Below are 14,068 nucleotides of genomic sequence, written 5' to 3'. Positions count from 1 at the left end.
TTAATTCTATTGCCTTAACTAGGGTCTTATCACTTACTGTTTTTGCAGGTACTGTTGGACTGTCATAATAAAGTCACTCTGCTGAGTGGGAGAGGAAGAGGCAGTGGTCACCTGGGTCTTTTCTGGCAAATAAATCCCAAGCTGAGTGTTCAGATTTTCTTTTTTTTTTTTTTTTTTTTGAGACGGAGTCTTGCTCTGTCGCCCAAGCTGGAGTGCAGTGGCGCGATCCTGGCTCACTGCAAGCTCCGCCTCCTGGGTTCACGCCATTCTCCTGCCCCAGCCTCCTGAGTAGCTGGGACTACAGGCGCCCGCCACTGCGCCCGGCTCATTTTGAGTGTTCAGATTTTCAGCAGGATGTTCAATTGAGGGCCCACCTCTTTCCTTATTTTGTCTTATATGCTACTATTTAAAACTGCATAATAAGTTCTCTGAATGTGTTCTAGTATACGAATCCTCCTTTGTTTCCAGCTCTGCCTGAATTTAAGGATTGGGCAAGTGTTAATAATATACCCTTGTCCATCTACCAAGATGACCATCAGGATCTAAGTTTCAAGTTGTCTTTTGTAGGGAGGCAGTTTATGTTGCAATAGTTGCACTCTTGTCTTGGCCTTCTGATGACTAATAACACTCAGCTGAGGTGTAGGTTGGTGCTAAAAGTTCACTCAGTGGATTACATTAGATAAATGACCATTGTGGGGCTCAATTCCACTGTGTCAGCATCTTTGGGCTGGCATGTAATCAAGGGATGTAACCTACTTTTGCCTTCTGCTGGGGGCATTCATCTCTAATGGTGTGCTGCTTTTCCGCCTCACCTTGACCAGATTGTCCACTTGAGAGGCCCAATCAAGACTCCTTGATTTGGCCCTCTTGAGCCATGTCACACTGGGCCGAAACAGAATATGCTTTTTTCTACTTTTGAACCCCACAACAGTGACTAGTGTGTTCTTTGAGTGAATTGGCTCTTTGAGCCAGGCGGTTGAGAGACTTAAATGTTGCTTGGGCTATTTGTAGTAAACTCAGTATTAGAAATGCTAAATAAAACCTTTTAGTGTTTGGGGAAAACGAATCAGAATTTGAGGACTTGTCACCTGTTTTAGGTTCCAGTATTCTAGTGGCACCTGTAGAAGGATTATCGAAAACTTGAACTGAGCTTTCTGGGCAGTTCTGGGGGGAGTGAAGGGGACGAGGTAGATCCTGGTACTGAATTACTAATTCTGATTTGACTGCAAACAGAATGTCTTTTAGTTAGCAAGCAAATGACTAAAGTAAACAGCTAGGAACAGGCAAACAACTTCTACTCTTCATACTAGAGTATCTCAAAGGAATAGAGAATTGGTAGTGAGATTTATTAACTTAATTATTTGGCTTTGGCCCAGGTTAAAGATTTTGGACTTAATTTATATGCTGTTGCTGGGTATAAAATGCTCTATCCCTTGGGTTACTAAGCTCTCTCCACTTCATTTTCATTTCAATGGTTTATTGTAACTGAAGTATGAAAATATCCTGTAGGCTGAAGTTTCATCAGCCAGTTTGGAGACTGGTGGCTCTTTTCTAATTTTTGAAAGGGGGCGGGTGGGTAGGAGGGGACTTGAACACAAGGAGAAGCCATTGACTCCTACATTGGCTACTAACTGTGTTTGGGGAAAGAATCCGAAAATTTAAGTAAATTGGATTTTCAGAGCTGAGCTGGCCTTTTAATTTAGGGTACCAGTAGATTTGTTTCTTACACTTTGCAGGCTTTTGGACAAACTCTTCTGAAAGGTGGGCAGCCTAGAGAGCCAGTTGATGCCACTTGCTATTGGAGTTGTGGGTAAGTGGTTTTACATTGCATTACACGACTTAAAGGTGATCTGATTTTGCTACTGTTTTGGTATACTGATGCTCTTTGAATTACAGTGGGGTTACCTTTGATAACCCTATCGTAAGTTGAAAATATTGTAAGTAAAAAACGCATTTAATATACCTCACCTGCCGAACATCATAGCCTAGCCTACCTTAAACATGCCAAGAACATTAACCTGCAGTTGGGCAAATGCATCTAACAAGCCTATTTTATAATGAAGTATTGAATATCTCATGTAATTTATTGAATAAATACTGGAAGTGAAAAACAGAATGGTTGTGTAAGTACTTGAAGTAGTCTGGGACTATCTCTATGTGCTGTAGTAAGATTTAATTGTGCACTATCTGCCGGTTGTTTTGAGGTGAAGAAGTGGTAACTTAGATTGAAACAATGGTAATGACGTGGTAACTCCTGTTTTCCCGGGTCTTGATAACGTAAAATTATCTCTTTGTGTCTGTTCATAGATATTGATATCAGTGAACCAGAATCGGTTCTCTCTAAATGTTGAGACTGTTCTGAAGCTCTTTGCACAATGGACTCGGGTTAATTGAATTAGTGTCTTTCAGTTCAAATCTAGTTTCACTAGTTCTTATGTCCATTTTTCTAGATGATGGTGAATCCTATTCTTTTTGGGTGGCGGGAAGAGATTACCACAGAACTTGACCGTTAATTAGTGAATAATTATAAACTAGAGCTGAACATATTTACATCCCCTTGGTATCCTGGGGGATTGGTTTTGGACCCCTTGGATACCAAAATTCTCAAATGATCAAGACTCTTATATAAAGTGGGTAGTATATGGGAAGGTGCAGGGAGTGGCGGTGATGCACATCTGTAGTCCCAGCTACTTAGGAGGCATTTCCAGATTACTTATTAACCTAATACAGGTTGGGTGAGATGGCTCATTCCTGTAATCCCAGCACGTTAGGAGGCTACTACAAATACCTGCCCCCTTTTTTTTTCATTATGTGGGAGGATTGCTTGGAGACCAGGAGTTCAAGTCCAGCCTACGCAACGTTGTCAGGCCCCGTCTCTACAAAAAATTTAAGAAACTTAGCCAGGCATGGTGGTGCGTGCCTGTAGTCCTAGCTACTGGGGTGACTAAGGCAGGAGAATTGCTTGAACCCAGGAATTGGAGGCTGTAGTGAGCCATGATGGAGCTGCTGCCCCCCAGCCTAGGTGACAGAGCAAGACTCCATCTCAAAAACAACAGCCAAATACAATGTAAGTGGTATGTAAATAGTTGCTGTACTGTATTTTTTAAAATTCATATTATTTTTTATTATTGTGTTGTTGTTATGTATTTTTTCCAAATATTTTTGACCCATGGTTGGTCGAATCTGCCGATGTAGAACTTGTTAATGCAGATGGCCAATTGCACTGAAAATGAGAGAAAAGGTTGGAAGTGGCTCAAACTCTTATTCTTTGAAGTTGTGATATGTTGAAAGAAGAGAATGGCAGATAGGGAAATCATTCTCTTTAGGATGTATGCAAATGAGACCTTCTTTAAATACCATACATTAGAATAGGGTATCTTAGTCAATCAGTCTTGAGGTGGTGATTAGCTCTTGTGGCAAAATAAGTCACCTGTGCCCAGTGCCTGGATACCAGCCTGGTTGCATGCAGAGGCAGACATGTCGATGACTCCTCTTACCTTCCTGAGGGCTTGACCTTGTTCAAGAGTGTCCTTTGAACAATACTATGTTGTTGAATTGCCACACAGAAGCTTGGATTGCATAGTGTTGGGAAGCATCATCCCTGATCCTTTTGTGCCCTGCTTTGCTGGAGGGCTCAACCGCAAGACCTGGTGACTAGAAATAATTGTCACTTGGGCCTGCAGATTCACACCAGGTCTGATGAATGACTAAGGATCTCGGATAGCAGCAGTGTGTAGTGTGGGACTCTTCATTTTTGAGACTGCTTAGCATCTCGGAGCCACTGCCCCTCTTTCTGCCTGTTGGTCCAAGAGAAAGTGTTGTAAAAACCTACCCCTTTTTTATTTATTATGTATTCATTTATTTTTTGAGACAGGGTCTCTCTGTGGCCCAGGCTGGAATGCAGTGGCAACGATCAAGGCTCACGGCAGCCTCAACCTCCCGGGCTCAAGCGATCCTCCTCTCTCAGCCCTCCTGAGTAGCTGGGACTACAGGCCTGCACCACCACGCACCACTAATTTATTGTATTTTTAATAGAGATGGGATTTCGCTGTGTTGCCCAGGCTGGTCTTGAACTCCTCACCTCAAGTGATCTGCCTGCCTCGGCCTCCCAAAGTGCTGGGATTACAGGCGTGAGCCACCACACCTGGCCTGCCCCTTTATTTTAGTAGCAGATTGTTTCCACACAAGCAGCAGAGTTGGGTGATAGCTTTTAGCTGTCTATCATTCATGATGAGTTTGAACTCTATGCAGTGTTTGCTTAAAGTGGATTAGTATGTGTCCTTTAATTTTGATTCTGAACGAGTCTCAAGTCATAGCTTTACTACATTGAATTCTGTTAATTCCTCTTCCTGAAGTTTAGGAAAAGTAGGAAAAAGTCAAACCCTTGCAGAATCTTAGCATATCTGGCGTTTATTTCAAGCTGGGCTTGGAGGAGCCCTCTCCAGCCATCGTTGAAGTGTGCTTGTGGCAGGGATGAGGGGGTTTTGCTGTTTTCCTTCTGTTTCATGTTACTACTTCAGTTTGTGAAAAGTAACTGTAATATTCTGTTATGTTGGGCTACCCTATAAGATTCTAGTTGAATAAAATGTTCTGAGGCTGAAAACAGGTTGAAAAGTGGTGATTTTTAGTGGGAAAACAGAAATCAAGAAAAATGAGTAGGCCGGGCGTGGTAGTGCACTGCATGCCTGTAATCCCAGTACTTTGGGAGGCTGAAACGGGAGAATCTCTTGAGCCCAGGAGTTTGAGACCAGTCTGGGCAACACAGTGAGACCCCATTTTACAAGAAATAAGAAAGAGGAGCTGGGCATGGTGGTGTGCACCTGTAGTGTCAGCTGCTCGGGAGGCTGAGGCAGAAGGATTGCTTGAGCCAGAAAGGTCTGGCTGCGGTGAGCTGAGATCGCACCACTGCACTCTAGCCTTGGTGACAGAGTGAGACCCTGTCTCATTTAAAGAAAAAAAAAAAGATGAGTAAATGCTTAAAGTCACAGAGCAAGCTCTAGGCAGCAGCAGGGCTAGAATCAGGCCTTCTCTGCACTAATTCTTGTTCTCTCTATTGCACTGTATCTGTCAAACAAGTCGGTGTAGGCACCCGATAAAGTTGAGTTTAATTGAATCCTTGGTGTTTGGACTCTGTATTCTTGGGTTCTGTACTCAAACATTTTGTCACAAACTCTTCATCTTTCAGAGAAGACTCCTTCTTCTCTGAAAGGGGTGCAGTGAAGCATATGTGAAGCGAAGTTATTAATGGGTAATGGGGTGGGAGTCTCCTTAGTTTTAGTAGTGGTTGTGGATACTTAATAGAGAGTTGGCTTTTTTTCTTCAGAATAGTTCTGAAAGTGACCATATTACATTCAAATAGGAGTTGAGACATTATCCCTGTAAGTTTTCTTTTTTCCCCCAAACCAAACCCCAAAATGGCCAGTGCACTGTAAGTTTTTCAGATAAGCAAGTGGGCCTGCTCTCAAACACCTGTGCAAAGTGCTGAACCAGACTTCAGTTTCCTGTGACCTGCCCTGGAATCTGAAGAGGAAAATCCAGGTGGATCCATGGACAGAACAGCTTTTGAACAGCTCTGTGGAAATAACCAACAAGGACATGCATTCCTTATTTTTAAAAAATATCTGTAAAGCAAATTGGCTTTGTGTCTACTTAATGACTTGCCTAGTAAGTGCTCTTTAAACAGGAGGGGAAGGTGAATAATACCATTACAGTGAGGGTGCCAGGACTCTAGCAGTGTGGGTCCTACAAGCCGGCATCCAGGGGCACACTGAAGTCTCCGGCCCTTTGAGGAGGTGTTTTTCCCAGTTGTGACATTTTCTTCCTTCTCAGTAAGTGGAATTAGAGAGTGAGGAGTGATAGAGTGAATGCTCTGTGTCTACTTTTGAGAATGTTGTCAGGTTCTTTTTCTCTTAGAAATGTAGTTGTTTTTTGATATAGTCACTTGTTCAGTCGTTTACTCAAAACAATTGGTGTATCTCATGCCCATGGTGAGGAGCATTCTGCTTGAGAGTTTCCTAACTTTTTATAAAAGAGAAAAGCTGAAAGACTTCCAGAGAATTAAGATGGGAGGTTCAGTTGTCGGAGACGAGCTTGTGTAGGGTAGCTGGCCTTATGAGAGGGCACAGTGGTTGGTGGTATTGTGGACTGGGGAGAAATGCCCATCACTGGTCTAGCTGGGAGAGGGTGGAAAATACTAATAGTGTACTTACTGTGGACAGAGGGTAGGGAAGGAGCAGGCCCACAAAATTGCCCAACTCCAGGGAACGCCATTCACAAGAAGGGGACAGGGTCCTCTGGAGCTGGCAGGTCTCTGACCACAAGTCCTCTCTTCCCCAACTGGAAAGGATATTTCTGCCTAAGAGGGATGAGTACAGGGACACAATGGCTGCTTTGGCCAAATTGGTCTCCAAGATGGACTAATCAGCCATAATCCAGAGTTATCCCTGTTCCCAGCTAGACTACTGATGGGCATTTCTCCTCACTCCACACCCAGCCCACAATACCACCATCATCACCACTGTGCCCCCTTGAAGGCCAGCTACCCTACACGTACTCCTCTCTGACAACTTAACTTCCCATCTTGGAGACCGATCATCTTTACGGACTGCTGGCCAATTCCCCGCTCCCCAAGATCCCTGTCTCTTAGGGCTTTATTCTGACAAATCAGAAGTTGGTAAAGGAGGGATTGTAATTGTTTGTATCTGTTAGAGTGTGGGGTTAGAGAACCCTGGGTGGTGGCTCTTGACATTTAACAATGTTTGCTATCCAGACAGAACAGTTACATGTCAATTACTGAGGTAATTAATGATTCTCTTATGGGAACTGTAATGTGAAAAAACTACTAATTAAAGAAAATCGGCCAGGTGTGGTAGCTCACGCCAGTAATCCCAGCACTTTGGGAGGCCGAGGTGGGTGGATCACGAGGTCAGGAGTTCAAGACCAGCCTGGCCAAGATGGTGAAACCCCGTCTCTACTAAAAATACAAAAATTAGCCGGGCTTAGTGGCAGGCGCCTCTAATCCTAGCTATTCAGGAGGCTGAGGCAGGAGAATTGCTTGAAGCCGGGTGGCAAGAGATTGCAGTGAGCTGAGATCGTGCCACAGCAGTTCAGCCTGGGCGATAGAGTGACTCCATCTCAAAAAAAAAAGAAAAAAAATCATTTTTTACTTCACATTTCTACAACATCCACATTCTCTTTGGCAGGCCAATTTAGTTTGGTCTTTCTCCTTTAAAAAAAAAAAAAAAAATTCAACCAGGTACTGTGGTCTGTCCATAGAACCTGATTTCCTACTAGTGCCAGCCTGCAAGCAGTGCTCTGAATTGGTGACAGGTGTATATTTAATGAATAGATCAAGCAGGGACGTGGCTTCTGAGCATCAGAATGGTTAGTTTTAGTGTGAACCTCTTAATGAGGTTATTAATTATATCATTCCAGCAGTTCTTGGGCAGCAATTGAGTGTCCAGTAGTTCAGTTCTGTTACTGTGTGTAGTTAGCACAGACCCCACCTGTTTATTTCATTTTTTGTTTTGAGAGACAGGGTCTCGTCCTGTCGCCCAGGCTGGAGTGCAGTGGTACTGCCGTAGCTCACTGTTATTTCAAACTCCAGGCCTCAAGTGATCTCCCCACCTCAGCCTCCCAAGTAGCTAGGACCAGAGGCACACGCCACCATGGCTGGCTAGTTAAAAAAAAAATTTTTTTTGTGGAGATGGGGTCTTGCTTGTTGCCCAGGCTGGTCTCAAATTCCTGCCTCAAGTGATCCTCTTGCCTTGGCCTCTCAAAGTGCTGGGATTACAGGTGTGGGCCCCTAGACCCTCACATCCCACATATTACTTACTCATTCTCTCAAAATTGCCCCACTTCAGACGCCAGCTGCAGGTATTGGATATTTCTACGTTACCTGAACTTCTGCCCAGCAGACTATAAATTTGGAGGTTCCCATGATTTCCCATCCCAGGTTTGATAATTTGCTAGCATGAGTCACAGAACTCAGGAAAGCATGATATTTAGGATTACAGTTTTGTTATAAAGGACTTATTTATAACTCAGGAACAGCTGAATGGAAGAGACGCATAGGGCAAGGTATGAGTTGCGGGGTGCAGAGCTTCCATGCCCCTTCTGGTGTGCCACTCCTGGCTCATAAATGCATTTACCAATTCGGAAGCTCTCCCAGCCTCATTGTTTTGGAGTTCTGATTGAGGATTCATTACATAGGCATGGTCATTGACCATTGGTGATTGAACTCTGTCTCTAGCTAGCCCTCCCCTCCCCAGAGCTCAGAAAGTAGGGCTTTGAAGTCTAATCATGTGCTTGGTCTTTCTGGCTTGGCTAGCCCTTCACTGGAAACTATAAGGGCCCATGTGAAATCACCTTGTTAGCATAAACTCTGGCATGTGGTCCAGAGGGCTCTTCATGAATAACAAAAGACAGTCAGAAAATTCCAAGGGTTTTAGGAGCTCTGGCAAGAACCAGGGACAAAGACCAAATATATTTTTCTTATACTCCATTAGTACTCCAGTTTTGTATCGTGTAAGTAGTAATGGAATAAGGGTACCTAAAGTTGATTTAAGTGATAATTAACAATTGGCATTTCTTGACACACCAGATACTGCAAATTGATTAGCTTTAGATTATAAGCAGCAAATTCCTCCTTCAATCAGTATGAAATGGCATTCCCAGAATATTCAGTGTTCTTGAACTTCAGAGGTGCGTTAGGTCTATTCTTCCCTAATGCAAGAAACAAGCTTACTTTATAATACAGATTTCATGTTACTTTTTTTTTTTTTGAGACAGGGTCTCACTCAAGAAACAAGCTTACTTTATAATACAGATTTCATGTTACCTTTATTATTATTATTATTTTTTCACTCTGTCGCCCAGCCTGGAGTGCAGTGGCGTAATCTTGGCTCACTGCAACCTCTCCCTCCCAGGTTAAAGCGATTCTCCCACCTCAGCTTCCCAAGTAGTTGGGATTACAGCACGTAATTACACCACACCTGGCTAATTTTTTTTTTTTTTTTTTTTTTTGAGACGGAGTCTCGCTTTGTCACCTAGGCTGGAGTGTGCAGTGGTGTGATCTCAGCTCACTGCAGCCTTCGCCTCCTGGGCTCAAGCAGCTCTGCCTCAGCCTCCCAAGTAGCTGGGATTACAGGCATGTGCCACCATGCCCGGCTAATTTTTGTGTTTTTAGTAGAGATGGGGTGTCACTATATTGACCGAACTGGTCTCGAACTCCTGACCTAAAGTGATCTGCCCACCACGGCCTCCCAAAGTGCTGGGATTACAGATGTGAGCCACTGTGCCTGGCCCTGGCTATTTTAGAAGAAATGGGGTTTCATTATGTTGGCCAGGCTGGTCTCGAACTCCTGACCTCAAGTGATCCACCTGCCTCAGCCTCCCAAAGTGCTGGGATTACAGGCGTGAGCCACCGTGCCCGGCCCATGTTACTTTTTAATATGACTTTTTAAAAGGTTTAGATATACATAATGGGCCAGGCATGGTGGCTCATGCCTGTAGTCCTAGCACTTTGAGAGGCCTAGCCAAGGAGGATCACTTAAGCCCACCAGTTCAAGACCAGCCTGGGCAACATGGTGAAACCCTGTCTACAGAAAATACAAAAGTTAGCTAGGCATGGTGGTGCCCACCTGGGGTCTCAGCTATTTGGGAGACTGAGGAAAATCACCCTATCCTGGAAAGCTGAGGCTGTAGTGAGCTGTGATTGTGTCACTGCACTCCATTCGGGGTGACAAAGTGAGACCCTGTCTCAAAACAAACAAACAAAAAATAGATGTACATAGTGCATTGGTTAAGGGAGCATAGGCTCTGGAGTCAGTCTGGGTTTGAGTCTGAACTTTATCACCAACTTGCCACTTGACCTTGGATGAGCCACTTCTCTCTCTAAGCCTCAGCTTCCTCATGTATGGAGTGAGGGTAATCACAGTAAATAGTTGGGAGGATTCAATTAGATAGTGCATTCGAAGGACATGGCACAGTGCTGGGCATAAAAACAAACATTTAATAACTTTAGCTATTATTGGCTGTATGGCATCCATTGCTATGCCCACCTGGAATGGCAGCTGACTCCCACGGAGTCAAGAATCGTGTATCATTTTACCTCCTCTTATAGTCAGTTTATGGGACAGTGTATAAAAGATTGCTAGGCACACAGTACAAGTTATCTATCATTTGAAAATAAAACCTGTCCTCTGGGTATCTGGGAAATACACTAGTGACTCTGTAATGGAAACTTCCAGCGTGCTTCCAAAGCTGGCCTAAAACCCAGAGATGGAAAATCTTCCTCCTGAAACCCTAGAGAGCCTGTATGAGTCCAGCAGTAGGGACAGGGGCTAGGATACTTGTTTCATGTGTCCGTGTGAAGAGATCACCAAACAGACTTTGTGTGAGCAACATGGCTGTTTATTTCACCTGAGTGCAGGCGGACTGAGTCCGAAAAAGGAGTCAGCAAAGGTGGTGGGATTATCATGAGTTCTTACAGATTTTGAGATAGGTGGTAGAGTTAAGAGCAATGTTTTGGGGGCAAAGGGTGGATCTCACAAAGTACATTCTCAAGGGTGGGGAGAATTACAAAGACACTTCTTAAGGGTGGGGGAGATTATAAAGAACATTGATCAGTTAGGCTGGGGCAGAAACAAATCACAATGGTGGAATGTCATTAGTTAAGGCTATTTTCACTTCTGTGGATCTTCAGTTGCTTCAGGCCATCGGGATGTATACGTGCACTTTACTGGTGACATGATGGCTTAGCTTGGGCTCAGAGGCCTGACATTCCTATCTTCTTATATTAATAAGAAAAATAAAACAAAATAATGGTGAAGTGTTGGGGTGGCGAAAATTTTTGGGGGTGACATGGAGAGATAATGGGCGATGTTTCTCAGGGCTGCTTCGAGCAGGATTAGGGGTGGCGTGGGAACCTAGAGTGGGAGAGATTAAACTGAAGAAAGATTTTGGGGTAAGGGGTGATATTGTGGGGTTGTTAGAAGGAGCATTTGTCAATACTTGGATCAAGAATTGGAAACTGATCCAGGAGACATTTTTGTCTTTGACTGTATGCTTTGAGGTTCAGCTAGTTGGGCAAAACCACATTAGACTCTGGGAAAAGAAATAGATTTATTTCAGCCAGTCTAGATAATGTTTGACAGAGTCTCAGATAAAGTGAAAAGCCCAGATCCACATGCAAAAGGGCTTCCTGACTGCTCAGAGTTTACTTGTTGGTGAACTCCTGTGAGTCCGGGTCTCTAATTCTTCCTGTGGCTCAACAACCAAGAGAGTCTACTGTAGTGGGACTACCACTGGACTGAGTCCTTAGTTCCAGTCTAGACTCTGCCACCATTGCTGTTTTTCCTTGGGCAGATCACATCCCCTCTCAGTCTATTTCTTTAACTAAAACATAAAGGATTTAGGACTAAATCACTCTTTCTCAAGGTGTGGCTTTGGTTACACTTGTAATTTATATGTTGCTGAAATGAATAGTCACGTGTTTTTTTTACTGCTGATGGTGCGTAAGATGATTTTCGGTGGTACATGATGAATACTTTTCATTTACTAGTTCTGTTTTTTATTGTATTTACTTATTTTTTGAGATGGAGTCTTGCTCTATCTCCCAGGCTGGAGTGCAGTGGTGCGATCTTGGCTCACTGCAACCTCCGCCTCCTGGGTTCAAGCAATTCTCCTTCCTCAGCCTCCTGAGTAGCTGGGATTACAGGCGCCTGCCACCACGCCCGGCTCATTTTTGTATTTTTAATAGAGACGGTTTCACCATGTTGGCCAGGCTGGTCTTGAACTCCTGACCTCAGGCGATCCACCCTCCTCTCAAAGTGCTGGGATTACAGCATGAGCCACCGCGCCTGGCCTAGTTCTGTTTTTTAATGTGTATGAATGAAAACGTAACTATCATATCACACCTATGAATTCATGGACAGTAGTGCTTAGGATGATACTAAAGTCATGTCAAAGACAAAACTGCAACCAGTTTAGTTTCCAGATCTCAACTGGCTGTATTGCAATTCTAGAATTGGGCAATGTTTCATTCCATAATATAGAATAAGTGTTTAGATGAGCTAAGCAGGAGTTGGCTTTATAGACAGAAGGGCTGAAGAAAGCAGAAGCAAAGAACAAAGAGTGTATCAGTCTTTGCAAAGCTGCTTTTCTTGTAAGGCAGGACAGGGAGACAGAACAATAGAGAAATAACTGAATAGTTAGCATTAGATTACTTCAAACTTTTGTGTGTGTGTGTAAGGATTAGGGAACTTCATTATCATGCCAATTAAGATTTAAACATGGAGTTTGGGAAGTTGGATGTTATCTCTTTTTCTTGGTTTCTGGGAAGGTCAGATAACAAACTTAGTTTGGGCATGAATGACTCCAGTTTGATTTTTAGTCTGGTCTCTTGGAGCCTAGTGCAGGAGCTTGGTCCAGAACCATGGCCTTCTATCATTTTTATTTAACAGTAGATATATATTTTAAAAAAGCTTTTAAGACAAATATTAGGTAAACAGTAGATGGGATGGTAAAGATGGGATACGAATGGCTGAAGTTTGTAGGTTTCAGGACTCAGTAACTCTAGTGCAGTGCCACACCTTATTTAATGAAGTCTTTGTGGTGATGGCCACAGCTGAGCAGGTCCAGATTTCAGGACTTAACGACTTGCCTTCAGAAGTCTCAGGCAAAAAAATAAAGACTTGACTATCTCAAGCAAATTGACAAATTTCTTTTTTGCATTCATGGCAAAAATACCCACAAGTAGATTTTGTAGAATGTAAAATATCATAGACATTAGTGTTGGTGGCCTTTTTTTTTTTTTTTCCCCCAGTGGAAAAATTAATAATATTGTTTCCTCTTTCACCTTTAGCAGTTTCCTGGCTACCTGGATTGCTCCACAGTTCCTCATTGTTTGCTGTTGGGACGTTCCACGGTTAGAAGTAAAGTAAAGTTAGGGTCTGACTTGTTCTTTTCTTGTGGGAGAAAAACCCTAATCGCTTCTTGAACCCAAGCCAGTGCATGGATTCAAGGCTCTGTCCCATCTCAAGAGCTGACCTGTACATTACTTCTTCCTTGTGACAGTGGGACATGTGCCCTAAAATGACATTAAACATTGAGGCAGGCAGTACTTAAAATCTCATTTCACTTTGTCATATTGCTCATAATTCAACATAGTGGGGTCTTGAGAAGGAAAACGATAGAAATGTAGAAATGATACAGACTACTGTGGGAGGCACTTGCTTTTTTAGTAAAACCCAGAATAAAACGGAAATCTCTGTTAAGCAATAGAAGCCGAGAAAGCTGCTTTCAGATGTAGTTTATGGTTTTTTTTTTTTTTTTTTAAGCCTTAATTACCTGTAGTCCCTAGACATTTTCTCTGTATCTTAACACTGTCATCCTTCATTATCTACAGTTGGGTGTTGGTCTGTGTTTGCAAGTGATCTTGTTGAATTAACACCCTGTAAAGGGCCATGGATCTGGTATAGCTCCTTGTAATAAGTTATTTAGTGTTTCAAATTTTAGTTTTAAAAAATTGCTGTAAAGATGGTTCCAAGTGTGATAGCTCCCTGTGTCAAGTGTTACTAGTGAAGATTAGGTTAAAATAGAGCAAAATGCCGGGTGCAGTGGTTCACGCCGGTAATCCCAGCACTTTTGGGAGGCTGAGGCAGGCGGAATCATGAGGTCAAGAGTTGGAAGCCATCCTGGCCAACATTGTGAAACCACGTCTTCACTAAAAATATAAAAATTAACCGGGCATGGTGGCAGGTGCCCATAGTCCCAGCTACTCAGGGGGCTGAGACAGGAGAATTGATTCGCTTGAACCCAGGAGGCAGAGGTTGCAGAGAGCTGAGATCATGCCATTGCACTCCAGCCTGGTGACAGAGTGAGACTCTGTCTCAAAAAAAAAAAAAAAAAAAAAAAAAGGCGCAAAATGGTGGCAGTGATATAGCCCAAGATTATTCTCCTACTTTGTTTTATTTATTTATTTTGAGATCGGGTCTCACTCTGTTGCCCAGGCTGAGTGCAATAGCCTAATCATGATTCACTGCAACCTCGAACTTACTTCATTTAT

General features: G+C 43.2%; 1 protein-coding gene and 1 long non-coding RNA gene across 5 annotated transcripts in view; one reads left to right on the top strand and one right to left on the bottom strand.

The window, feature by feature from the left end:
* The window catches only part of DCUN1D3 (defective in cullin neddylation 1 domain containing 3), a 45,939-nt gene that overhangs the window by 2,515 nt on the left and 29,356 nt on the right, over positions 1–14,068 (top strand). For 3 of the 4 annotated variants that reach the window (XM_077983494.1, XM_077983496.1, XM_077983497.1), the window contains exon 2: positions 1,737–1,810. The exons of the other annotated variant lie outside the window; for it this stretch is intronic. The gene's annotated coding sequence lies outside the window, so the exon portion shown is untranslated. The remainder of the gene's footprint in view (positions 1–1,736; positions 1,811–14,068) is intronic. 4 annotated transcript variants of the gene reach the window in all.
* Positions 1,056–7,246, bottom strand: LOC144338102 (uncharacterized). The gene is made up of 3 exons (XR_013411918.1): positions 6,878–7,246; positions 4,150–4,677; positions 1,056–3,828 (listed from the first exon to the last, which is right to left on the bottom strand). It is a non-coding gene; the product is annotated as an uncharacterized LOC144338102 (long non-coding RNA).

Source organism: Macaca mulatta, chromosome 20, assembly GCF_049350105.2.
Source record: "Macaca mulatta isolate MMU2019108-1 chromosome 20, T2T-MMU8v2.0, whole genome shotgun sequence".
In the NCBI taxonomy this organism is placed as follows: domain Eukaryota; kingdom Metazoa; phylum Chordata; class Mammalia; order Primates; family Cercopithecidae; genus Macaca; species Macaca mulatta.
The sequence above is the reverse complement of the archived record's forward strand: the minus strand, read 5'-3'. Positions and strand labels throughout refer to the sequence as shown.